The sequence below is a fragment of the Trichechus manatus genome, unplaced genomic scaffold (assembly GCF_000243295.1).
Source record: "Trichechus manatus latirostris isolate Lorelei unplaced genomic scaffold, TriManLat1.0 scaffold00236, whole genome shotgun sequence".
In the NCBI taxonomy this organism is placed as follows: domain Eukaryota; kingdom Metazoa; phylum Chordata; class Mammalia; order Sirenia; family Trichechidae; genus Trichechus; species Trichechus manatus.
In genome coordinates, this window is record NW_004444172.1 from 2,572,698 (window position 1) to 2,599,878 (window position 27,181).

Below are 27,181 nucleotides of genomic sequence, written 5' to 3' on the forward strand. Positions count from 1 at the left end.
CTCAGATGCACCTCTCTACTTTGAAACTGGACAAGTTACTTAACCTGTCTGAGCCTCAGTTTCCTCCCCTAGAATTCGGGTGCCTACCTCAAAGGGTTGCAGGGAGGAATTAGAGGCTATGATGCAGGTAAAATGCTGAGCACAATTTCTTCTCTATCTTATTAATCTTTCTTGAAAGTAAAAATATCTGTGTATGTGTGACTTTTTCTTAGCCTGAAGAATATTATTTTGAAATAGTAAATAGTGATGGCATTGTTTTGCCAAACAGGTATGCATTCTTCTAGCCTGTTTGGTCTAATACTTTATTTATGTTAAATGTAGTTGACAGACTACAGCCTTCGGACCAAATCTGGCTCACTGCCTGTTTTTTCAAATAAAGTTTTACTGGAACACACACAAATGCTGAGCACAGCACTTGGTACCTACAAAAAACCAAACCCACTGCCACTGAGTCGATTCCAACTCATAGTGACCCTATAGGACAGAGTAGAACTGCCCAACAGCGTTTCCAAGACTGTAATCTTTACGGAAGCAGACTGCCACATCTTTCTCCCTCGGAGAGGCTGGTGGGTTTGAAATGCCGAACTTTCCATTAGCAGCCCAGCGCTTTAACCACTGCACCACCAGGGCTTAGTTGGTACATAGTAAGCATAATAAATGTTAATTATTGTTGTTGTTCCTGCTGCCATGATTATTATTTGAGAAGATCTGGTGATCAGAGGCTTTCTGACACTTAGTGATTGATCCCAGTAAACTTCTCAAACTTCCTAAGCCTCAGTTTCCTCATCTATAAAATAGAGGTGGGGTGTCACTACTTGAAGGAGTCCCTGGGTAGCGCAAACAGTTAAGTTCTTGGCTACTAACCAAAAGGTGATGATTCAAACCCACCCAAAGGTGCCTTGAAAGAAAGGCCTGGCAATCTGCTTCCGAAAGGCCACAGCAATTGAAAACCCTGTGGAGTACACATGGGATCACCATGAGTTGGAATCGACTCAGCCACAACTGGTTTGGTCACTACTTGGGACTGTTGGCGGGGATTAAAGAGATGACTATAGTAAAAGCAAATACAAGTGCGAGTTTGATACAGTGTGTTGAGGGCAACACCGGTGTCATGGATTGAATTATGTCCCCCCAAAAATGTGTGTATCAATTTGGCTGGGCCATGATTCCTGGTATTGTGTGATTTTCCTATATGTTGTAAATCCTGCCTCTATCATGTTAATAAGGGAGGATGGGTGGCAGTTGTGTTAGTAAGGCCAGACTCAGTCTACAAGATTGGATTGTGTCCTGAGGCAATCTCCTGAGATATAAAAGAGAGAAGTGAGCAGAGAGACAGGGGGACCTCACACCACCAAGAAAGCAGTGCCAGGAGCAGAGCGCGTCCTTTGGACCCAAGGTCCTCGCGCAAAGAAGTTCCTAGTCCGGGGGAACACTGATGAGAAGGCCGACAGAGAGAGAAAGGCTTTCCCTGGAGCTGACACCCTGAATTTGGACTTTTAGCCTACTTCACTGTGAAGAAATAAATTTCTCTTTGTTAAAGCCATCCACTTGTTGTATTTCTGTTAGAGCAGCACTAGATGACTAAGACAGAATTTGGTACCAAGAGAGTGGGGTGCTGCTCTAACAGAGACCTAAAATGTGGAAGCAGTTTTGAAAATGTGAACGGATAGAGGAGCGGCAGTGGCAGAGAACCAACAGCAGCAGAACCAGGAGACCACAGCGAGATGGCGGTGGAGCCGAACCACTAAGTGAGAGAGCCGAGCTGCCTCAGTCTCAAAAGGTATGGCCTTGAACTCAGAGATTTCAAAGGGTGGAGCCATGGCCTCTGGTGTTTCTAAGGGTGGAGTTGTCTCTGATGGACTAGGAGAATCGTGTGCCTGCATCCAAGGGAGCAGAGTTGCCCTCCCACTGGGCCTGGAAGGTGGAGCTGAAGCCCAGGGCGGGGGCAGGGGGGGCCTCCACTCAGAATCTGGAGAGTGTGGTCAATTCCTAGAGTCTGGAGGGCAGGGCCACTGTGTAAATTGTCTCAGAGAACAAAGATTTATTTTCAAAGCCTTGAGGGCTAATGTAATGTGTTCTGCTGACTTACTTGGTGACTGTTATCTCTTCTTTCCCTCCAGTTTCTCCCATTTGTAACGGAAATGTCTAGCTTGTGCCTGTTCTGCCATTGTATCTTTGGGAACAAATAACTTGTATTCTAGATTTCACAGATGAAGAGGAATTTTTGGATTTTGGACTTAGAGTTAAGACTTTGGCTGTAATATGATGGGGTGAATATGTTTTCCATGTTGCAAGGATGTGATTTTTTGGGGGCCAAAGGGTGGAATGTCATGGATTGAGTTATGTCCCCCAAAAAATGTGCGTATCTGTTTGGCTGGGCCATGATTCCTGGTATTGTGTGATTTTCCTGTATGTTGTAAATCCTGCCTCTATCATGTTAATAAGGGAGGATGGGTGGCAGTTGTGTTAGTAAGGCCAGACTCAGTCTACAAGATTGGATTGTGTCCTGAGGCAATCTCCTGAGATATAAAAGAGAGAAGTGAGCAGAGAGACAGGGGGACCTCACACCACCAAGAAAGCAGTGCCAGGAGCAGAGCGCGTCCTTTGGACCCAAGGTCCTCGCGCGAAGAAGTTCCTAGTCCGGGGGAACATTGATGAGAAGGCTGACAGAGAAAGGCTTTTCCTGGAGCTGACGCCCTGAATTTGGACTTTTAGCCTACTTTGCTGTGAAGAAATAAATTTCTCCTTGTTAAAGCCATCCACTCGTGGTATTTCCTTTATAGCAGCACTAGATGACTAAGAGAACCAGTGATACCCACAAAGCTCTGGGGGAGTGCGAGCAACCACCCAGGAAGCTCCAAGAAAGCCTCAGAGAAGAGGGGAGCCCTGACCAGCTGAGCCAAGAGAGGAACTAATATTTGCTGAGTAGCTACTATATGCTGGGCAATTTCCCAAAAAAATGTTTCTTTAAATCCTCAGAAACATCATGGTCTCATTTAAACCTCACAACTTTTCACAGAGGGAGAATGCTGGCGGCTTGCAGCTAGAAAACAGTGGGTGGAGGCAGGAAGCAAAGTTGGGTCTATCTAGCTTTTAAGTCTAACTCTTTCCATTCCTCCAGGCAAGGGGAACGGCATGAACAAAGGCATGAAAAGTTCTCTCTGGCGGGAGCACAGGGTGTCAGGCTCTGGTGCATTGCTGACTTCCAGAACTCCCAGATCAAGGTAAAACTGCTTAGCTCAGCACAAAGGGCCTTAGAGCAGGCGTTCTAACCCTAGAGGATCGTGGATCCCTTTGGGAATGCAATGAAATGTTGTGAAGCTAAACCAAACCAGTTGCCATCCAGTCAACTCCAACTCATGGCAACCTCACGTGTGTCGAGTAGAACTATGCTCCACAGAGCTTTCAGTGGCTGATTTTCAGAAGTAAATCATCAGGCCTTTCTGCCAAGGTGCCTCCGCATGGACTCGAGGCTCTAACCTTTCAGTCAGTAGTCCAGTGCATTAACCCTTTGCACCACCCAGGGACTCCCTTATGAAGCTAAACCAAAAAAAAACAAATTTGTTGCCAATGAGTTGATTCTGACTCACGGCGATCCCATTTGTGTCAGAGTAGAACTGCATCCCATCGGGTTTTTAAGGCTGTGACCTTTCTGAAGCAGATCACTAGGACTTTCTTCTGAGGCATCTCTGGGTAGGTTTGAACTGCCAACCTTTCAGTGAGTAGTTAAGCTCATTAACCCCAGAGACTCCCTTATGAAGCTATTCTTGTTGTTAGGTGCTGTGATCATTAAGATTGTGTGTCAACTTGGCTGGGCCATGATTCTCAGTGGTTTGGCAGTTATGATGTAGTTTGGCAGTCGTATTATGATGTGATCACCTCCATGATGAGATCTGATGTAATGTGATCACCTCCATGATGGGATCTCCTGTGAGTAGCCAATCAGTTGAAAGGGAGTTTCCTTGGGGGTATAGCCTGCATCCAATATAGATGGACTTTCTGATAAGGCTCACAGGCTTTTGCTCACTCTGGATCCTGCAGCTGGTCCTGTTCATCTGACCTCCGGTTCTTGGGACTTGAGCTAGCAGCTGACCTGCCAATCCTGGGTTCGCCAGCCCCTGAAGCTGCCTGAGTCAGGAGAAGCCTCCACCCTGACCCACAGACTTGTGACTTTCCAGCCTCTACAGCCACATGAGCCAGTTCCTTGATATAAATCTCTCTCTCTCTGTATATATATAGATATGTATATATAGACGCTTCACTGGTTTTGCTTCTCTAGAGAACCCACCCTAAGACAAATACTATAGACAGAGTTCCTACCACTAACGAGTTTAATGTCCCCTTAAAGTTAAAAGTCAAAACATTGAACATGGTGTGTAGGAAAGAAAACATTTTTTCATTAACTGGATGAGGTGGTGGAGCCAGGAACATGGAAAAGAGAGATATTGGATTATATTCAGTATCATAGAGATATTGATTGATAAAATAATACCCTTAGATCATTGTGCCAAGTCAAAATTCAGAATAATTCAAAGGATTTGTCCAGTTAAGATGAAACACGCGGATACTCACAAGCATCCCCTCTGCTGACCTGGAACTTAACTTTAAGAACATGTCTCAGCTCTGCATTTTAGGACCTGCCATGTTTTCCCAACAGAGTAAGTTCTCCATGTTTTGAGTAGATGAAAGGATGAGTGAATATTATGACCGTTACATTTTCAGTATTCATCATGAGACCACCACCCATTTATCAGTTTATCATACTGTGGTGGCTTGTATGGTGTTATAATTCTGGAAGCTATACCACCACTATTCTAACACCAGCAGGGCTACCCACGGTGAACGGCTTTCAGTGGACCTTCCAGATTAAGACAGACTAGGAAGAAAGATCTGGCAATCTACTTCCAAAAATTAGCCAACGAGAACCCTATGGATCACAACAGGACACTGTCTGACTCACATGCTTTGGGCAAGTATCAAGAGGGATCTCATGCCACCAAGAAAGCAGCACCAGGAGCAGAGTGTGTCCCTTGGACAGGGGATCCCTGCACTGAGAAGCTTCTAGACCAGTGGAAGATTGCTGACGAGCACCTTCCCCCAGAACCTACAGAAAGAGAAAGCATTTGCTGAGAGCTGGCACCCTGAATTCAGACTTCTAGCATCCTAGACTGTGAGAGAATAAATTCTGTTCGTTAAATCCATCCACTTGTGGTATTTCCGTTACAGCAACACTAGGTGCCATCTAGTCAGTCCCACTCATAGTGACCCTACGTACAACAGAACAAGACATTGCCCAGTCTTGTGCCATCCTCACAATCATTGCTATGTTTGAGCCCACTGTTGCAGTCACTGTGTCAATCCATATCGTCAAGGGTCTTCCTCTCTTTCACTGACCCTCTACCTTACCAAGCGTGATGTCCTTCTCTAGGGACTGATCCCTCCTGATAACATGTCCAAAGTATGTGAGACAAAGTCTCGCCATCCTTGCTTCCAAGGAGCAGTCTATCTGTACTTCTTCCAAGACAGACCTGTTTGTTCTTCTTGCAGTTCATGGTATATACACTATTCCTTGCAAACATCATAATTCAAATGCATCAACCATTCTTCAGTTTTCGTTATTGTCCAGCTTTCGCATGAATACAAGGCGATTGAAAATATCATGCCTTGGATAAGGTACATCTTAGTCCTCAAAGTGACATCTTTGCTTTTCAACCTTTAAAGACATCTTTTGCAGCAGATTTGCCCAACCCAATACATCGTTTGATTTCTTGACTGCTGTTTCCATGGTGTTAATTGTGAATGTTCCATGTGCACTGGAAAAGAAAGTATACCTTGGCTGCTGTTGGGTGGAGTCTTCGGTATATGTCTATGAGATCAAGTTGGTTGATTGTAGCATTTAGATCTCCGTGTCTTTGTTGAGCTTCTTTCTGGATGTTCTATCCTTCACTGAAAGTGGTGTGTTGAAGTCTCCTACTACTATTGTGGAGCTGTCTCTCTCTCTTTTCAGTGCTGTTAGAGTTTGTTTTATGTATTTTGGAGCCCTGTCATTGGGTGCATAAATATTTATTATAGTTATGGCCTCCTGGCGTATTGACCCTTTAATCATTATATAGTGTCCTTCCTTACCCTTTGTGGTGGATTTTACTTTAAAGTCTATTTTGTCAGAGATTAATATTGCCACTCCTGCTGTCCTTTGAGTGTTGTTTGCTTGATATTTTTTTTTCCATCCTTTGAGTTTTTGTTTGTTTGTGTCTTTAAGTCTAAGGTGTGTCTCTTGTAGGCAGAATATAGACAGATCGTGTTTTTTATCCAGTCTGCCACTCTCTGTTTATTGGTGCATTTTGTCCATTTACATTCAGCATAATTATTGATAGGTATGAGTTTAGTGCTGTCATTTTGATGTCTTTTTTTGTGTATTGTTGACAGTTTCTTTGTTCCATGTAATTTTCTGTGCTGAGTCCATTTTTCTTTATGTATTTTTTTTCATCTTTTTCATTGTTGATTTTGTGTTTGCTGAGTCTTTGTATTTTTCTAGTTTTTTATTTTGACTTGTAGGATTGTTAGTTTCCTTTATGGTTACCTTAATATTTACCCCTGTTTTTCTAAGTTTAAACCAGTCTTTTATTTCTTTATATCACCTTGACTTCCTCCCCATATGAAAAATCTTATGTCTGCATTTTTTAGTCCCTCTTTTTTGTTTTAATGTTGTCATCTTTTACATATTGACATCTGTTTCCCTATTTTGTTTTAGCTTTGATTTATTTTTGTGACTTCCCTATTTGGGTTGATATCTGGTTGGTCTATCCTCTGTTCTAGTCTTGGGTCGTTATCTGATGTTATTGATTTTCTAACCGAAGGACTCCCTTTAGTATTTCTCGTAATTTTGGTTTGGTGTTTGAAAATTCCCTAAACTTCTGTTTATCTGGAAATGCCCTAATTTCCCCATCATATTTGAGGGTATATACCCTGTTGTACTGCGGTAATGAGGGCCTACGCTGTTGAAATGGGCCCACACAAGTCTACGCAGAGGGAAAGGCACTCAAAGTTCATGGATCCCTTATGCCTGTGCCTAGGCAAAGTTGCTGTGCCCACCCTGGGTTCCTGGCTTAGGGGAGCTGGCAGTTTATTTTTTCCCCCGTTTGTTAATTTGTTCACCCTCTAAGGCCAGGAGAATGGCTCAGGGTGTGTGACAGATCCTACTTCTGGCCCAGGGGACTCGGCAATTGCTGAAGCCTGTCCAGGACCCAGTGCAGAGCAGGGAGCAGGGAGGTAAATGGGAGAGAGTTTTTTCCCTAAGGCGGGTGTTTTTGATCCAAGTGGTAAACCGGACGCAAGTACTTATCTTTTGGCGAACGAGGGTTGCTTCTCACTGGTTCTGGGTGGCTGAGTAGACTGTCTGCCACTGGGTCTCTGCCAGTGTGGAAAACACACCTCCCGAGCACTGCTCCTTGCCTGCCTCACCGCTCACCCATGAGCTGATCAGGCCTGAAGGGCTCAGGCACTCACCGGGTCAGGTCTGGCAACTCCTTGCTGCTTCTGAACCATCTCTCCCTCCCCCTGCCACTCAGTCCGGTTCCTCACCTTTGCCTTTGATGTTCAGGGCTCCTAGATTGTCATATATAATTGATTCACTTGATTCACTTGTTTTTTCGGGTCTTTTTTGTAAGAGGGGCCACCGGAAGCATCTGACTACTCTGCCATCTTGGCCCCGCCTCCCCTCCATGGTGTTAATTGTGGATTCAAGTAAAATTAAATCATTGACAACTTCAATCTTTTCTCCATTTATCGTGATGTTGCTTATTGGTCCAGTTTTGAGGATTTTTGTTTACTTTATGTTGAGTTGTAATCCATAATGAAGGCTGTGGTCTTTGGTCTTCATCAATAAGTGCTTCAACTCCTCTTCACTTTCAGCAAGCAAGGTTGTGTCATCTGCATAATACAGGTTGTTAATGAGTCTTCCTCCAATCCTGATACCCCGTTCTTCTTCATATAGTCCACCGTCCTGATTATTTGTTCAGCATACAGAATAAGTATGAATATGTATTAAATAAGTATGGTGAAAGGATACAACCCTGACACACACCTTTCCTGATTTTAAACTATGCACTATTCCCTTGTTCTGTCTGAAAGACTGCCTCTTGATATGTGTACAAGTTCTTCATGAGCACAATTAAGTGTTCTGGAATTCCCAGTCTTTGCAGTGTTATCCATAATTTGTAATGGTCCACACAGTCAAATGCCTTTGTATGGTCAATAAAGCTCAGGTAAACATCTTTCTGGTATTCTCTGCTTTCAGCCAGGATCCATCTGACATCAGCAATGATATACCTTGTTCCACGTCCTCTTCTGAATCTGACTTAAATTTCTGGCAGTCCCCTGTCAGTATACTGCTGCAACAGTTCTTAAATTATCTTCAGCAAAATTATATTTATATGTGATATTAATGATATTGTTCAATAATTTCCTCTTCTGATTGGGTCACCTTTCTTTGGAATGGGCACAAAAACGGATCTCTTCCAGTCAGTTGGCCAGGTAACTGTCTTCCAAATTTCTTGGCATAGCGGAGTGAGTTTGCTGAGTGCTGCATGAGTTTGCTGAAATATCTCAGTTGGTATTCCATCAATTCCTGGAGCCTTGTTTTTCACCAATGCATTCAGTGTAGCTTGGACTTCTTCCTTCAGTACCATCGGTTCTTGATCATATGCTACCTCCTGAAATGGTAGAACGTCAACCAATTCTTTCTGGTACAGTGGTTCTGCATATTCCTTCCATCTTCTTTTGATGCTTCCTGCATCATTCAATATTTTGCCAGTTGTTGTTGTTAGGTGCCAGCGAGTTGGTTCCACTCATAGCGACCCTGTGTACAACAGAACGAAACACTGCCTGGTCCTTCACCAACCTCATGATGTTATGCTTGAGCCCACTGTTGCAGCCACTGTGTCAATCCATCTTGTTGAGGGTCTTTCTTTTTTTCGCTGACCTTCTACTTTACCAAGCATGATGTCCTTCTCCAGGGACTGATCCCTCCCTGATAACATGTCCAAAGTATATGAGACAAAGTCTCGCCATCCTCAGTTCTAAGGAGCATTCAGGCTGTCCTTCTTCCAAGAGAGATTTGTTCATTCTTCTCGCAGTCCGTGGTATATTCAACATTCTTCGCCAACACCAAATTCAAAGGCATCAGTTCTTCTTAGGTCTTCCTTATTCACTGTCCAGCTATCACATGCATATGAGGTGATTGAAAACACCATGGCTTGGGTCAGGCGCACCTTAGTCTTTAAAGTGACACCTCTGCTTTTTAACACTTTAAAGAGGTCTTTTGCAGCAGATTTGCCCAATGCAATGCGTCGTTTAATTTCCTGACTGCTGCTTCCATGGGTATTGATTGTCGATCCAAGTAAAATGAAATCCTTGATAACTTCAATCTTTTCTCTGTTTATCATGATGTTGCAGTTGTGAGGATTTTTGTTTTCTTTATGTTGAGCTATAATCCATACTGAAGGCTGTGGTCTTTGATCTTCATCATTAAGTGCTACAAGTCCTCTTCACTTTCAGCAAGCAAGGTTGTGTTATCTGCATATCACAGGTTGTTAATGAGTTCTTCCTCCAATCCTGATGCCCCGTTCTTCTTTGTATAGTCCAGCTTCTCAGCTTATGTGCTCAGCATACAGACTGAATAAGTATGGTGAAAGGATACAACCTTGACACACACCTTTCCTGATTTTAAACCACGAAGTATCCCCTTGTTCTGTTCAAACAACTGCCTCTTGATCAATGTACTGGTTCCTCATGAGCACAATTAAGTGTTCTGGAATTCCCATTCTTTGCAAAGTTATCCATAACTTGTTATGATCCACATAGTCAAATGCCTTTGCATAATCAATAAAACACAGGTAAACATGTTTCTGGGATTCTCTGCTTTCAGCCAGGATCCATCTGATGTCAGCAATGATATCCCTTGTTCCATGTCCTCTTCTGAATCCATCTTAAATTTCTGGCAGTTCCCTGTCAATGTACTGCTGCAGCCGCTTTTGAATGATCTTCAGCACAGTTTTACCTGCATGTGATATTAATGACGTTGCTTGTTAACTTCCGCATTCTGTGGGATCACCTTTCTTGAGTGTAGGCATAAATATGGATCTCTTCCAGTCAGTTGGCCAGGTAGCTGTCCTCCAAACTTCTTGGCATAGATGAGTTGGCACTTCCAGCGCTGCATCTGTTTGCTGAAACATCTCAGTTGATATTCCATCAATTCCTGGAGCCTTGTTTCTCGCCAGTGCCTTCAGGGCAGCTTGGACTTCTTCCTTCAGTACCATCAGTTGTTGATCATATGCTACCTCTTGCAATGATTAAATGTCGACCAATTCTTTTTGGTACAGTGACTCTGTTTATTCCTTCTATCTTCTTTTGATGCTTCCTCAGACATTCAGTATTTTGCCCATAGAATCCTTCAATATTGCAAATCGAGGCTTGAATTTTTTCTTCACTTCTTTCAGCTTGAGAAATGAACAGCATGTTCTTCCCTTTTGGTTTTCTAACTCCAGGTTTTTGCACATGTCATTATAATACTTTACTTTGTCTTCTCGAGCCGCCCTTTGAAATCTGTTCAGCTCTTTCACTTCATCATTTCTTCCTTTCGCTTCAGCTACTCTATGTTCAAGAGTAAGTTTCAGAGTCTCTTCTGGCATCTATTTTGGTCTCTTCTTTCTTTCCTTTCTTTCTTTTTAATGACCTCTTGCTTTCTTCAGGTATGACGTCCTTGATGTTATCTACTACTTGTCTGGTTTTCGGTCATTAGTGTTCAACTCATCAAATCTGTTCTTGAGATGATATCTAAATTCAGATGGGATCTACTCAAGGTCATGGTTTGGCTCTTGTGGACTTGTCCTAATTTTATTCAGTTTCAACTTGAACTTGCATATGAGCAATTGATGGTCTGTTCCGCAGTCGGCCCCTGGCCTTGTTCTGACTGATGATATTGAGCTCTTCCATCGTCTCTTTCTACAGATGTAGTCGATTTGATTCCTGTGTTTTCCATCTGGTGATGTCCACGTGTATAGTCACTGTTTATGTTGTTAAAAAAAGATATTTGCAATGAAAAAGTCATTGGTCTTGCAAATTCTATCATGCAATCTCCAGCATTGTTTCTATCACCAAAGCCATATTTTCCAACTACCGCTCCTTCTTTGTTTCCAACTTTCACATTCCAATCAACAGTAATTATCAATGCATCCTGATTGCATGTTCGATCAATTTCAGATTGCAGAAGTTGGTAAAGTCTTCAATTTCTTCATCTTTGGCCTTAGTGGTTGGTGCATAAATTTGAATAATAGTCATATTAACTGCTGCTCCTTTGAAATCCTATGGGGGCAGTTCTACTCTGTCCTATAGGATCACTATGAGTTGGAATTGACTCAACAGCAATGGGTTTTTGTTTTTTTGGTTTGACAGCATTGTACTTCAGGATAGATCTTGAAATGTTCTTTTTGATGATGAATGCAATGCCATTCCTCTTCAATTTGTCACTGTTGACATAGTAGACCATATGATTGTCTGATTCATAATGGCCAATACCAGTCCATTTCAGCTCACTAATACCTAGGATATCGATCTTCAGGCATTCCATTTCATTTTTGATGACTTCCAATTTTCCTAGATTCATATTCGTACATTCCACATTGCTAATATTAATGGATGTTTGCAGCTGTTTCTTCTCATTTTGAGTCATGCCACATCAGCAAATGAAGGTCCTGAAAGCTAGATTCCATCCGTGTCATTAAGGTCAACTCTACTTTGAGGAGGCAACTCCTTCCAGTCGTATTTTGAGTGCCTTCCAACTTGAGGGGCTCATCTTCCAGCACTATATCAGACAATGTTCCACTGTATTCATACGGTTTTCACTGGCTAGATTTTCTAAGAAGTAAGCTGCCAGGTGTTTCTTCCTAGTCTGTCTTAGTCTGGAAGCTCTATTGAAATATGTCCGCCATGGGTGACCCTGCTGGTGTTTGAATACTGGTGGCATAGCTTCCAGCATCACAACAAAATGTAAGCCCCCACAGTATGACGAACTGACAGACAGGTGGAGAATTTTTGCCCATAGAATCTTTTCAAATTGCAACTCAAGTCTTGAATTTTTTCTTCAGTTCTTTCAGCTTGAGACATGCCAAGCATATTCTTCCCTTTTGGTTTTCTAACTTTACTTTGTCTTCTCCAGCCACAGTTTGAAATCTTCACTTCAGCTCTTTTACTTCATCATTTCTTCCATTCACTTTAGCTACTCTACGTTCAAGAGCAACTTTCAGAGTCTCTTCTGACATCCATTTTGGTCTTTTCTTTCTTTTTAATGACCTTTTGCTTTCTTCATATATGATGTCCTTGATGTCATCCCACAACTCGTCTGGTCTTTGGTCATTAGTGTTCAATGTATCAAATCTATTCTTGAGATCATCTCCAAATTCAGGTAGAATACATTCAAGGTCATATTTTGGCTCTCATGGACTTGTCCTAATTTTCTTCAGTTTCAACTTGCACTAGCATATGATCAGTTGATAGTCTGTTCTGCAGTCGGCCCCTGGCCTTGTTCTGACTGATGATACTGAGCTTTTCCATCATTTCTTTCCACAGATGTAGTCGATTTGATTCCTATGTTTTCCATCTTGGGAGGTCCATGTGCATAGTCACTGTTTTTATGTTGTTGCAAAAAGGTATTTGCAATGAAGAAATTGTTGGTCTTGCAAAATTCTATCATGCAATCTCCAGCATTGTTTCTATCACCAAAGCCATATTTTCCAACTACTGCTCCTTCGTTTCCAACTTTCACATTTCAATCAACAGTAATTATCAATGCATCCTGATTGCATGTTCTATCAATTTCAGATTGCAGAAGTTGGTAAAAATCTTCAATTTCTTCATCTTTGGCCTTATTGGTTGGTGTGTAAATTTGAATAATAGTTGTATTAACTGGTCTTCCTTGTAGGCATGTAGATATTATCCTATCACTGACAGTGCTGTACATCAGGATAGATCTTGAAATGTTTTTTGATGATTAATGTGATGCCATTGCTCTTCAATTTGTCATTCCCAACACAGTAGACCATATGATTGTCCAATTCAAAATGGCCAATACCAGTCCATTTCAGCTCACTAATGCCTAGGATATCGATCTTCAAGCATTCCATTTCATTTTTGATGACTTCCAGTTTTCCTAGATTCATACTTCATATGTTCCACATTCTGATTGTTAATGAATGTTTGCAGCTGTTATCTCATTTTGAGTTGTGCCACATCAGCAAATGAAGGTCCTGAAAGCCTGACTCCATCCATGTCATTAAGGTCGACTGTACTTTGAGGAGGCAGCCCTTCCCTAGTCATATTTTGAGTGCCTTCCAACCTGAGGGGCTCATCTTTCAGCACTATATCAGACAATGTACTGCTGCTATTCATAAGGTTTTCACTGGCCATTTTTTTCAGTAGACCACCAGGTCCTTCTTCCTAGTCTCTCTTAGTCTGGAAGCTCTGTTGAAACCTGTCCATCATGGGTGACCCTGCTGGTATTTGAAATACCAGTGGCGTAGCTTCCAGCATCACAGCAACACACAAGCCACCACAGTACAACAAACTGACAGACGTGTGGTGGCTTATAAAGTTACTTACCTGAAAATGCATGTGTGGACATAAAAACACTGCCATGTTTATATTCAATGTCAGGGGCTCCATGGAACCCCCTCTATGAGCTTTAGTGGTCCACGGACACCTGTGGCCGGCACACCTGCCCTTCCTCATCTCCAACCCACATGCCTGTGTTTTCTCCTCATGGACTGTCAGCTCCAGGAGGACAAGGGCCTCGCCTGTTGGGCTCGTTGCTGTACCAGCACCTAGAACAGCACCTGCAACTCTGAGGCAGGCAGTAAGCACCTGTGGAGTGAAGCATGGAGCTGGTTGCTTTCATATCTCCGTGCCTGCGCACCTGCTAGTCCTTCCTGTGGGAGTGACAGGTTCCTTTCTTCTTCTCCAACATACTCCTCCTTCACAACTCAGCTCAAGCTTCACCTCTTTCTGGAAGCTAGCTCTGATCTCCTAGGCCCTGCTCCTGTACTCCCCTAAAATGCTGTGTTTACCTCTATCAAAGTCCTCACCTCATGCTGATCTAGAAGCATCACTTTCATTGCCTGGCCCTCCCTATGAGATGGAAATTTCTTAGAAGCAGGAACTATGCTGTAGGTGATTCATATGCCTGCTACCTACTACAGTCCCTGACATGTCACCAGCCCGCAGTAAACATTTGTTGAATAAATGACAGGGAGTGGTGGGAAATGGAGCTGGAAAATATAAGCCGAGGTCAGTTCGGAATGACCTCTGCTAGGTCAGGGACTTCCAGTGTTGTGAGGTAATTGATGAGGAACTCCTGGAGTTTGTTTTCTTGTTTTGTTTTGGTTTTGTTTGTTTTTAATGAAGGAGAAAGCTATCATTAGGTTTGTGTGTTTAATGAATGGAAAGGCAAGACACCATAGGTAGGTAAAGCAGTTAGGAGGCCACTGTAAAAGTTCATATGAAAAAAAAAAATGCAGCGAAAGAAAAAAATTGAAGAAGGGGAGACATCTGAGACACATTTCCATGTCAGAGTCAACAGGACTTATCAACCTCCTTCCCCACTCCTAGAAGCAATCTCTTCCTGGACTCTGTTCTTAAAATGCATTGCTGGCTCCAAAAACTTCCAGATCAAGGTCAAACTGCTTAGCTCAGCACAGAGGGCCCTATATCAGGGGTTCTAACCCTAGAGGATCACAGATCCCTTTGAGTTGTTGTGTGCCATGGAGTCAATTTCAACTCACAGTGACCCTATAGGGCAGAGGAGAACTGCCCTATAGGGTTTCCTAGGCTGTAATCTTTATGGGAGCAGATCACCAGGTCTTTTCTCTCATGGAGCTGCTGGTGGGTTTGAACCGCCAACCTTTTGGTTAGTAGCTGAGCACTTAACCATTGTGCCACCAGGGCCCTTTGAGAATACAATGAAATGTTGTGCTGTTCCCCAGACACTACCCATCACATTGGATCTCAGGTGGGCTCCTAGCTAGAGTCTTTGCTTCTCAGCTTAGTGGTCAAGAGCCCTGGTTCTGGAGTCAGACAGCCCGGGACCAAATCCTGGCTCTGCAGCTGATCAGTTGTGGGATTTTGGCCAAGTCACTTAACCTCCCGGGCCTCACTCTCCTTGTCTGTAAAGTGCTGGAAATTGGAAATAATAGTACCCATTCATAGTGTAGGAAATTATTTATTCACCCTGACAAATAGCTGTTAAAAGCCCTTACATGGGAAATGTAAATAAAATTGTGCAGCCACTTTGGAAAAATGGTCTGGCGGTTTCTCAAACGTTAAACAGAGAGTAACCATATGACCTAGAAATTCCACTCCTAAATATATACCTGAAAGAACTGAAAACATCTGTCCATGCAAAAATTTACAAATGTTCATTGCAACATTATTTATAATAGCTGAAAAATCCAAACCACCCAATTGTCCATCAGCTGGATAAGCAAAATGTGGTATGTCTATAGAGTAGAATATTATTCAGCCATAACAAGAAATGAAGTACTTATTCTGGAAGAATCTTGAAAACATTATGCTAAATGAAAGAAGCCAGGCATAAAAGATCACATACTATATGACTGCATTTATATTAAATGTCCATAACAGGCAAATCTATTCAGACAAAAAGTAGAGTAGTGGTTGCTCAGGGCTGAGTAGTGACTGCAAACGGGTATGAGATTTCTTCTTGGGGTGATGAAAATGTCCTACAGTTAGATAGTGGTGATGGCTGCACGTCTCTGGGTGGTGCGAACAGTTAAGTACTAGGCTTCTAACCGAAAGGTTGGAGGTTCCATTCCACTCAGAGGTGCCTTGTGAAAAAGGCCTGGTGATCTGTTTCCAAAAAACCAAAACCTATGAAACACAGTTCCACTCTGACACACATGGGGTCGCTATGAGTTGGAAAAGACTTGACTGCAACTGGTTTACCAGGATGGTTGTACAACTTTGTGAATATACTAAAAACCACTGAATTGTACACTTCAAAAAGGTGAATTTTATAGTGTGTGAATTATATCTCAAATAAAAAAAAAAGTTTGCATGTGGCACTTAGAGATTCAATGGTGAACAAGACACAGTCTCTACTCTCAAACAACTCAAAGTCTAGTGGGAAAGAGGCATAGATGAATCCAATAATCCAATACTAAGTATAACTGTAACTAAAGGAAGGGCCATGGATGAATGGTATATGGTGCTATGAGAACATATAATTGGGCAGCGGGGTTTGACCTAGGCAGGAAGTCAGGGAGGCATCCTTCTGGGAGATGTTTGTGCTGTTCTGAGAAGACATATTTCCATGTCAGAACAGGATTTATCAGCCCCAAGAGGAGGAAACAGCATATGCAAAGGACGAAGTCTGAAGCATTTAGGGAACTGAAGCAAGGCCGGTGTGAATGAGGCAAATAGAATCAAGGAAACTTTGGCATGAGACTGCAGCTAGAAAGGTAGATACAGACCTATGATATTCTACCTTCTGAGACAACGAGTGCTCAATACTAATCTCAAATGACCGAAAATCACCTTCCTTCCCTCTAACCTGCTGCTCCTCCATCACTGCCTCTGTCAGTAAAGCACCACCCTCCACCCAGAAGAGCCCTGATGGTGCAGCAGTGAAGCACTCGGCTGCTGTCTTAGTCATCTAGCACTGCTGTAACAGAAATACCACAAGTGGATGGCTTTAACAAAGAGAAATCTATTCTCTCACAGTCTAGGAGACTTGAAGTCCGAATTCAGGGCGCCAAAACCTAATCTTGTAGATTGAGTCCTGCCTCGTTAGCATAACTGCCGCTAATCCCATCTCATCAACATCAGAGAGATAGGATTTACAACACATAGGAAAATCACATCAGATGACACAATGGTGGACAATCACACAATACTGGGAATCATGGCCTAGTCAAGGGACACACATTTTTTTGGGGGGACACAATTCAATCCATAACAGCTGCTAACTGAAAGGTCGAAGGTTCAAACCCACTAGCTGCTCTGTGGGAGAAAGATGTGGCAGTCGGCTTCCGTAAAGATTACAGCCTTGGAAACTCTATAGGGTAGTTCCACTCTGCCCTATATGGTCACTGAGTCAGAACGACAGCAATGGGTTTGGATTTGGGGTCCACCCCATCCCTTAAGCCACAAAACTGGAGACATCAGTTTGTTCCCTCCTTCACTCTCCACATCCAACCCTCCTGCAAGCCTGTGGTTCTTACTGCTATAGGTTGAACTGTGTCCCCCAGTATATGTGTTGGAATCCTAACCCCTATACCTATGGATGAATTCCATCCTGGAATGGGCTTTTCTTTGTTAAGTTAATGAGGCCCTATTGGTGTAACATGTGTCTTAAACCTACAATTTTGAGACATAAAAAGAGCAGACTGGGCACAGAGATGGAAAGATGAATGGGGGAAAGACAGGTAGAAAGGAGATCGCCAAGGAACTGAAGAAAGCGGAGGCTAGAGAAGCTGAGATGAAGATTTTTGCCTCCAGCTGATGAGTCTTCCTCTATAGCCGGTGCCCTGCATTAGGACTCCTAACCTCCTAAACTGTGAGGAAATAAACTCCTGTTGGTTAAAGCCATCACTTGTGGTATTTCTGTTACAGAATCACTAAGAAACCAAGACACCTATCCTCTAGTCTCCGTACATCGCTCTCCCTGGCCACTGGCATCGCCAAAGCCCAGTCACCATCAGCTCCTGCAACCCTTCCACCCTCTGCACATGGCCCCACCATCCAGTCAGAATGATGTGGAAACACAGATTTGGTCCAGTCACTCCCCTTGAAAGGCTTCCTATGACCCTGGGGGAAATGTATAGACCCCCTACAATGGCCCTCGAGTTCTGTGTCACCTGGGCCCTCCATGCTGCTCCCAGCCTCCCTTCTGTCCTCTCTCCTGATGCTTCTGCCATGGTGACTGTAAAAATGGTGTGGTAGCGCCATCTGACGTCCTCTGACTTCATGAGGGGGAGAGAGAATTACCATCAGCATCAGCGCAAGGCTGATTCACATGAGGTGGAAGTCAGACATAGCTCCTCTCTCCATCATTTTTACCAATTCTGACACCATCTCTTTCTCCCACAGTGTGTTCCACTTCTCTGCTTGGTTCGATAATTCACTGCAATGGCCACACAGAGCTCACAGACAATACTCACGATTATGGGGTTTATTAGAGAAGTAACAGGTTACAGTTCAGGTTCAGGAACACTCAGGATACAGTTCTTCGATCAGGACAGCCTCTTCTCAGCCGTGCCCAAAGGCAGGTCTCTCCCTGGCCCTCGGCCTGGCCTTTACCCTACTCGGACAAGTGTTAAAAAGCTCTTTTAGCTCTGCCAGTAAGTGCCCGGGACACCACACTCCAGCCAGTAAGCCTTGGCCTGAAGGTGCCTGTCATGGATTGAACTGTGTCCCCCTAAAATATGTGTCAACTTGGCTCGGCCATGATTTTCAGTATTATGTGACTGTCCACCATTTTGTCATCTGATATGATTTTCCTATGTGTTGTAAATCCTACCTCTATGATGTTAATGAGGTGGGATTAGCAACAATTATGTTAATTAGGCAGGACAATCTACAAAATTAGGTTGTGTCTTAAGTCAATCTCTTTTGAGATATAAAAGAAGTGAGCAGAGAGATGGGGAGCTCATACCACCAAGAAACAAGAGCCAGGAGAATAGTGCGTCCTTTGGACCCCGGGTCCCTGTGCTGAGAAGCTGCTCGACCAGGGTAGATTGATGACAAGGACCTTCCCCCAGAGCTGACAAAGAAAGAAAGCCTTCTCCTGGAACTGGCACCCTGAATTCGAACTTGTAGCCTCCTAGACTGTGACACAATAAACTTCTGTTTGCTGAAGCCATCCACTTGTGGTATTTCTGTTACAACAGCACTAGATAACTAAGACAGTGCCCAGCTCTAGCTTCGTGGATAGGCAAACCTAGCTCCACCAAATGCTTGGAGGCACCCTACTCCACCAGCAAGCCTCCTGCCTGAAGGCGCTCAACTTTCTCGCTTCTTGGGCCGGAAGCTCACTGCCCGGTCTCCTGCCAGTCTCCTGCAGTCTCCTGGTTCTGCTGGTTCTCTGCTGCTGCTTCTTGCCATCTCCAGTATTACAGTTCTTCCTCTGTCTTCTGTGATACAGCTCCTAATCTCTCTCTCAGTATTTCCCTTTAAGCCTAGTGGGATGGCAAAACTGACCAATCTCCTTGTTAGGGTTCCATACACTTCATTTGCATAGCCCCATCCAATCATTTTGTGGGTGTTACTAAGACTGTGGCTAGAAGGGCCGTATTAAGTCATTCATTACACGACAGGCCGCCCTCTGGCTCTTCTAGCCATTGGCTCTTTCATACTTGAAGGATTAACTTCCTCGGCCCAATCACTTTACCAGTCCAAAATAGTCATTAACAATTAGTCCTTTAGTAGAGCAAAAGAGTCCTAAGGGTGAGGTTACTCAGGTACCAGCCATTCAAGTCTGCTGCAGGTTTCCATCTGACCTGGTCAGGTTCTCCAAAAGTCATCTTGGCTTCATCCTCTCTGGCCTCTGATAAAATTTAACTGAGGGAAGATTATTCCCTTACTCTGAGCCTCACGAGGTATTAGCACAGCAAAACGTTTAGGGACTTTAGGTTCAGCCACTGTACCAGCAGTGCCTCCCCCTTAGTCCACTTTTTCACACTTACAACTTCTACAGCTACAGTTTTTACAATCACAATTAACCCTGTTAACAATCAACACTCACAACTGAATCATATAATCCTATCAGCATCTCCCCCTACCCTCTCTTCCCTGGACCCATCAGGAAAAAAGGAATCTATTCAGTGGGGATCCACCCTTGTCCCCTTCGTTTAATGTAAGCACACTCACGAAAGCGTGTAAGCCAGTCACTTCATGCCTTTATCTCCCCCCATTTTAGATAGTCAATTTCTAAATTCCCATCCCTATCAAACCAGTACTATGAGGAGACAACCATGTTCCTTTATCTGAAAAATCTTCTATGCTGGTTGGAACTTTGAGCATCTGCATCCATAAGCAAAGTCCAGTCCAGAGCAAGCCATCAAATTGCAGCAATCTACACCAGCTCACGGTGTCAAACATCTTTCTCTTCATTCGGTCAGGTTCTGGTCAGCTCATCCCTAGCCATCCAAACTTGGTCACAATGGGTACTAGCCGTAAGCTCAGGAGTTCACACACACTTCCCTGCACTTCAGACCAGCCAGTCCCTTCTCTCTCTCTCTTATCCCTAGCCCCCATGGGCTAGGTCAACTGGTGCCAATGCAGCATGTCCATCTCTTCATTGCTGCACTTCCCCCACGTCCACTTATAAGTGAACCAAGGTGATCACCACAAGAGAGTATACCAAGCTATCTATTCACTGGCTCCCTTTAACTTTCAGTCCTGAAAGGGGGTTCTGATGGGCACTGACTTTTCCTGCCTCAATGCACCCAAAGGCAAATCACTTGCTTGTTCAAAATTCAAAAAGCAAAACAGTCAATTTTGTTTTCTGCACGTCTTTCCTTCAAATGCAACTCTTCTGTTCTCTCAGTTCTGGGTAGGTCTGCATGTCTTTTCAAATGCAAAACTTCTGACTTCGAAGGGTTAGGGTGGCACTCAGGAATATAAAGAGCTTCCGTGCTGAAAGGAACAACCCGTGTTTCTTTCGTGCAAATCTTAGTTCCCCTTTTAGCATATCCTATCAAGTTTTGGCTGAAAGTGGAATTACACGTTACCTGCTCTCTGTAATCTATAATACCCAAAATTCATTTCTATCATACATTTAGGTATGTTTTACAACATTAAGTAAGAGAAACATTCAGTATCCATAGTACATTCAGATAAATACATAACCCTTTTCTAAAATATTCCAGTTTCATCTTCTCCACCCCTTGACTATCTTCCCATTTGTATGCATGCTGCCTTGGGCCTCTGACTGGGTTGAACCAGAAGACCTTGGCCCCCTATCAATCATCTTGCTTATCTGGCCTGGCTTTTGCCTCAAGCCATTCCGGATGTGGCTTTTCTCCCCTCAGCTGAAACATAGTATCTCTTACTTTCCTTTCAGCCATTACAGATAACAATCAAAGTAACCATCTAAGAATCAAAGATTTCACTTCCCAAACCCCTTCATTCTTTCTCTTCCTATGTCCCATGCTTCCATGAGTCTGGAGCTACAGTGACAATCCCATTCCTGACACCACCAACTGCAAAAATGGCATGGCAATGGCATCCGTCCCCTCTAACTTCACGAGGGGGAGAGAATCACCATCAGAAGTCTGTGGTCTATGGTCTTGGGGAACATCTAGCTCAATTGGCATAACATAGTTTATAAAAAAAAAAAAAAAGTTCTACATTCTACTTTGGTGAGTAGTGTCTGGGGTCTTAAAAGCCTGTGAGCAGCCATCTAAGATACTCCACTGGTCTCATGCCTTTGCGAGCAAGGGAGAATAAAGAAAACTAAAGACACAAGGGAAAGATTAGTCCAAAGGACTAATGGGCCATAACTACCGCAGCCTCCACCAGACTGAGTCCAGTTCAACTAGATGGTGTCCTGCTACCGCCACTGACTGCTCTGACGGGGATCACAATAGAGCATCCTGGACAGAGCTGAAGAAAAATGTAGAACAAAATTCTAACTCACAAAAAGAGACCATACTTACTGGTCTGACAGAGACTGGAGAAACCCCAAGAGTATGGCCCCCAGACACCCTTTTAGCTCAGTAATGAAGTCACTCCTGAGGTTCACCCTTCATCCAAAGATTAGACAGGCCCATAAAACAAAACAAGACTACAGGGGCACACCAGCCCAGGGGCAAGGACTAGAAGGGAGGAAGGGACAGGAAAACTGGTAATAGGGAACCCAAGGTTGAGAAGGGAGAATGTTGACATGTCGTGCGGTTGTTAACCAATGTCATAAAATGATATGTGTAGTAACTGTTAAATGAGAAGCTGGTTTATTCTGTGGACCTTCATCTAAAGTACAAAAAAAAAAAAAAGAAAAGAAAGACAAGAAAAAAAGTCTCCTGTGGCTCCTGTAGTCTCCTGCCAGTGTCTTGGTTCTACTGCTATTGTTTCTCTGCTACTGTTTCTCACTGTCTCCAGTATTACAGCTCTTCCCTGTCTTCTATGTTCCAGCTCCTACTCTCTCTGTGTCTCCCTTTAAGCCTGGGGGGGTTTGGCAAAACTGACCAATCCCTTCATTAGTGTTCCATATGCCTAATTTGCATAGTCCCACCCAATCATTTGGTGGGAGTTACAAAGACTATGGCTGTAAGGGCCATATTAAGCAATTCATTGCACCGCAGTCACCTACTTCATGCTTGTTGATGCCCATGCTCTCTCCCACCTTGAGTTCTTCCTGGGCTAGGAACATTCCCCTGCCCTGGCTTAGCTAACTAATTCTTCAGGTCTTGACTTAATGGTCACTTCCTAGGGCAAGGGTCCTTGCCTGACTCCAGGACTAGGTTAAATAAATCCCTTTGCTATGTGACCTACATAGTGTCCAAAATTCCCTTTGATAATACTCATCATGTTTCTGTTTGCTCTGATGGGCTGTATGGGCCAGAGGGAAGGCACCTGTGCCCACCTTCACCACCATCTTCCCACCACTCTACACATAACCTACCACCCACCATGCCCCCTCACCCACTTATTACTTTCTGGGGAGCAGCCTTCCCTGAGCCCCCAGACGAGGGGCATGTTCCTTTATACAGCCTCACAGTTCCCTATCTCTTATAGAACTTATTGCAACCACAAAGCAACCAGATGTAACATCTGTCTCCCCCACTAGACTTTCTGTCTTGATCCTCTTTGCCCCAGCACCCTAAAACAATGCTTGTCACAAGATTCTCCTCAGGTAGCCCACAAGAACTTAATGAAAAACCCCTAAAATTGCATACAAAATTATATGTGCGTGTGCATACTTCTGGGGAACCAGCCCATAGTTCTGTCAGGTTTTCAGAGGGGTCTAAGAGCTGAAGAAGGTTAAGAACCTTTCCCCAGGAACTGAAAGAGCTGTCTTATCTTCAAAACAGCAAAGCCAACCCAGATTTCTTTCTACTACATGAAACCATCCTCACTGGGACATAAACTCCAAGAGGGCAAGGATTATCTGTTTTGTTCACTGATGTATCCTAAGAGCCTGGACCGTTGCCTGGCACATAGTAGGTGTTCAATGAACAAAGCATAGACTCAGACCATCGTAACACTGTGTAGACTGTATGTGTATTGATTATCTATTGCCGCATAACAAATTACCCCAAAACTTAGTAGCTTAAAAAACCCAAACACCAAACCCGTTGCTGTTGAGTCAATTCTGACTCACAGTGACCCTGTAAGACAGAGTAGAACTGCCCCATAAGGTTTCCAAGGTTGTAATCTTTATGGAAGCAGACTGCCACATCATTCTCCCATGGAGAGGCTGGTAGATTCAAACCGCCCACCTTTTGGTTAGCAGCCAAGCGCTTAACTATTGTGCCACCAGTAGCTTAAAGCAACTATTATTATCACAATTTCTCCAGGTCAGGAGTCAGAGTGTGTCTTAGCAGGGTCCTCGGCATCAGAGTCTCTCACAAGCCTGTGAAGTGTTGACCAGGGCTGCAATCATCTGAAGGCTTGACTGGGGAAGGGTCTGCTCCCAAGCTCCCTCACTTGGTTGTTGGCAGGATTCAGTTCATTGCCGGCCGTTGGCTGGAGGCTGCCCTCAGTTCCTGACCACATGGGCCTCTCCATAGGGCAGCTCACAGCATGGCAGCTGGCTTCATCAAAGTAAGCAAGAGAGAAGACAGCCAGAGAGAGAGCTAACAAAATGGACACATAATCTTTGGTTACTTAACCTCGGAAGTGGCATCCCATCCTCTGTTGTGTTCTGTTAGAAGCAAGTCTCTAGGTCCAGCCCACAGTCAAGGAAGGGGATTATTCAAGGGCATGAATACCAGGAGGCAGGGGTCATTGGGGGCATCTTAGAGGCTGCCTGCCACAGTACATTTATAACATGTTTTCTTGCACGGTGTCCACTCATCTGAACACCTGGAGCAGGAGCAGACCAAATGCCAGCGGGTTAAGCAGATGATGCCAGGGAGGAAGGAAACCGGTGGTGGGAGGTTTGAGGGACAGGCAGCTCGGCCCGTCCTCTAGCAGATCACGGCCAACAGGAGTGCAGGCTGACTGCAGTTGATCTTCTAAATTTGCAGAAGAAACCGAGTCTGGATTTTTATGAAACATTTCCTGATTAAAGTATGATAGTAAAGAAAAACTCATCAGAGGGTTGGTGGTTTAGGACTCCTCCCTACGGCAGAAAGGGTCTAACCCTTGCAGACTTCTAATCCCTTTGTGTGTCCACCTCCCCTCCCCCACCCCTGCATTTGCTTACTGAGGGCAGGAACTCAGCTAATTCACACTGGGCATTTTCCACGGCTCTCTGCATGGAGCAGGCCAACAGTAAACACTGTTCAATGAAACACAAAATTGCTGACACTGTCTCATCAGGGACCATCCCCCCAGCCCTAGACGAGTGGTTAAAAGTGGCCTCTGATGTTTAAGTTGGAATCCCAGCTCTGCCACTCACTTGCTGTGTGATCTTAAGCAAGTTACTAACTTTTCAGAGCCTCAGTTTCTTCGTCCGTAAAATGGGAATAATCGCAGTTGCCTCACAGGGTTATAATAAGGATTAAATGAGATAACCTATTTAAGGCATTAAAAAAAAAAATCCATTGCCATCAAGTCGATTCCTACTCACAGTGACCTTATAGGACACAGTAGAACTGCCCCATAGGGTTTCCAAGGCTGTAATCTTTACGGAAGCAGACTGCCACATCTTTCTCCCGCAGAATGGCTGGTGGGTTTGACTTGCTGACCTTTCGGTTGGCAGCCAAGTGTTCAACCACTGCGCCACCAGGGCTCCTTTAAGGCACTTAACACAGAGCTTACCACACTATAGCAACTCAGTAGATGTGAGGCATTCTTACACCAATCCACTTCTCTCCTCACTGGCTCTGTGCCACATCTCCCTTTAATCCATCATCTACTATCTGGCTGGCAGCTCGACTGAGCCTCAAATCTGTCATTGTCACTGCCTGCCTTCAAGCCCCATCTCCCAGCACTGCCTCCCTTCACACTCCGTGCTCCAGCCGCACCGGAGCTCCATTCCTGAGCCCTCATGGTTTTTCTGCTGCTTCAAAGCCTTTCTGCAAGTGCTATTCCCTCCAATTGGAGCCTCCTACCACCCCTTGATGGCATTGGGTTTTTGGGTTTTGACCGGTCCTTTTGAAGCCCTGATGGCGCAGTGGTTAATAAGTCAGCCGCTAACCAAAAGCTTGGCAGTTTGAATTCACCAGCTGCTCCTTGGAAACCCTATGCGGCAGTTCTACTCTGTCCCGTAGGGTTGCTGAGTCGGAATCCACTCGATGGCAACGGGTTTTTTGGTTTTACCACCACTTTTAGCTTCAATGTTCCAGGTGTGTGCTACCAGAATTCATGTTCCTTGCTAAACCCAAAGACAGGTACAAGAACAGGTGCAATGTCTGTTTTTTCTTGCCACTCCTAGCACAGTGCCTGGCACAGAATAGGCAACAGTGAACACTTGAACTGTCCACCATGGCGCCCTCCCGTGAGCAGACGGCGCCACCTGTTGACTTGAATGTGCACTTCAGTACCTAGAAAGAAGCCTTGGCTCTCTGCCCACTCCTAGGGGAGATGGACAATGGTTTTAAAGTTTTCCAAACTTCAAACCATCTGATGTCTTCGATTATCTGGTGTCTCCATCTCACACTAAACTTAGCAACAAATAATAAAAGAGCAAACATTATCATGTGCTTAATGTTTGTGCCAAGTACTCTGCTAAGTGCACATTGCATTTTCACAAGCACCCAATGAAGCAGGTACTTTTATCACCATTTTACAGATGGGTAACAGAAGCACAGGGCTGCTGAGCGCCTCGCCCCAGATTACACAGCTAGAAAATCTCAGAGCCGAGGTTCAAACCCAGGCAGTCAAACTCCCTGCCTCTATCCTGCCTCCTACACTCATCTCCAATAACCTAGTGAGGTTACACCATCTCCCTCCACCATGAAGGCCCACCCCACAGGGACAGCTATCACAGGGGCACTGGCGTCAACCAAAATCCCAGCTGGGGGTGACTCATATCCATTCTGAAAGCTGTCCAGTCCTCTCAGGGCTCACCTCAGGACAGGAATCGGACATGGCCCCTCCTCAGTAAGGCAACCGGTGTGGGAGTCAGCCCTGGCCTCCATGCTGTTGCTCCACCCATACGTACTCCAGCAAGAAACCACCTCTGAGGCTCCATTTCCTAATGGGACCTTTAGCTCATATGGGACGATTGCACTGGGTATTGCATGAGAGAATAGTCCCTGATTCAGTTGAGCATTCAATGGCTGTGGGTATCACTCAGCCTCTCCCCAGATCACTTACCCAGGCAGGGTCAGCCACATCACGCATGGAGTCCCAACACACTTCTTGATATTGCAATTCAGAACCAAGAGGTTGGCTACTTCCTTCTTAAATCTCATCTACTTTTCACCTTCTCTTCTAAATTATTCCTTTGCATCATTTGTGAAATGCCTGCCTGCCTCCACTCAATACCAGGTTGCTTTAAAAATACGTATTACTAATATTTATCAAGAAGTCCCTGGGTGGCGCAAACAGTTAAGTGCTCAGCTACTAACCGAATAGTTGGTGCCTCGTAAGCAAGGTCTGGAGATGTACTTCTGAAAGATCACGGCCATTGAAAACCCTATGGACTGCAGTTCTATTGTGAAACACACAGGCTCCCCAGAAGCCGGAATCAATTTGATGGCAACTGGTTTAATATTTATCGAGCACTTCCTATGCACATCATTCTAAATGCTTTACACTTATTAACTCATTTGATCCTCGCACCACAGCCATATGATGCAGGCAGTGTTACTATCCCCATCTTACAGATGAGAAAGCTAAAGCCCAGAGAAGTGACATGTTCAGGGTCACACAGCAAGTGGCAGAACTGAGGTGCAAACCTAAATTGTCATGCCAGTCTGTATTCTTAAACAGTACATCAGACTCCCTCTGCTGGCCAACACAGGGTCTTTCCTCCAGACTGCCAAGCACACTGCTTTGTGCA

At 44.2% G+C, this 27,181-nt stretch overlaps 1 long non-coding RNA gene across 2 annotated transcripts; it reads left to right on the top strand.

Annotated features, from left to right (window-relative positions):
* Positions 1-1,628: 1,628 nt before the first annotated feature.
* Positions 1,629-16,523, top strand: LOC111822926 (uncharacterized). 2 transcript variants are annotated; one of them, XR_002826006.1, is made up of 3 exons: positions 1,629-1,780; positions 3,122-3,224; positions 16,386-16,523. It is a non-coding gene; the product is annotated as an uncharacterized LOC111822926 (long non-coding RNA). The 2 variants fall into 2 exon arrangements; XR_002826005.1 differs by lacking the exon at positions 1,629-1,780 and adding an exon at positions 2,215-2,270.
* The last annotated feature ends 10,658 nt before the right edge of the window (positions 16,524-27,181 follow it).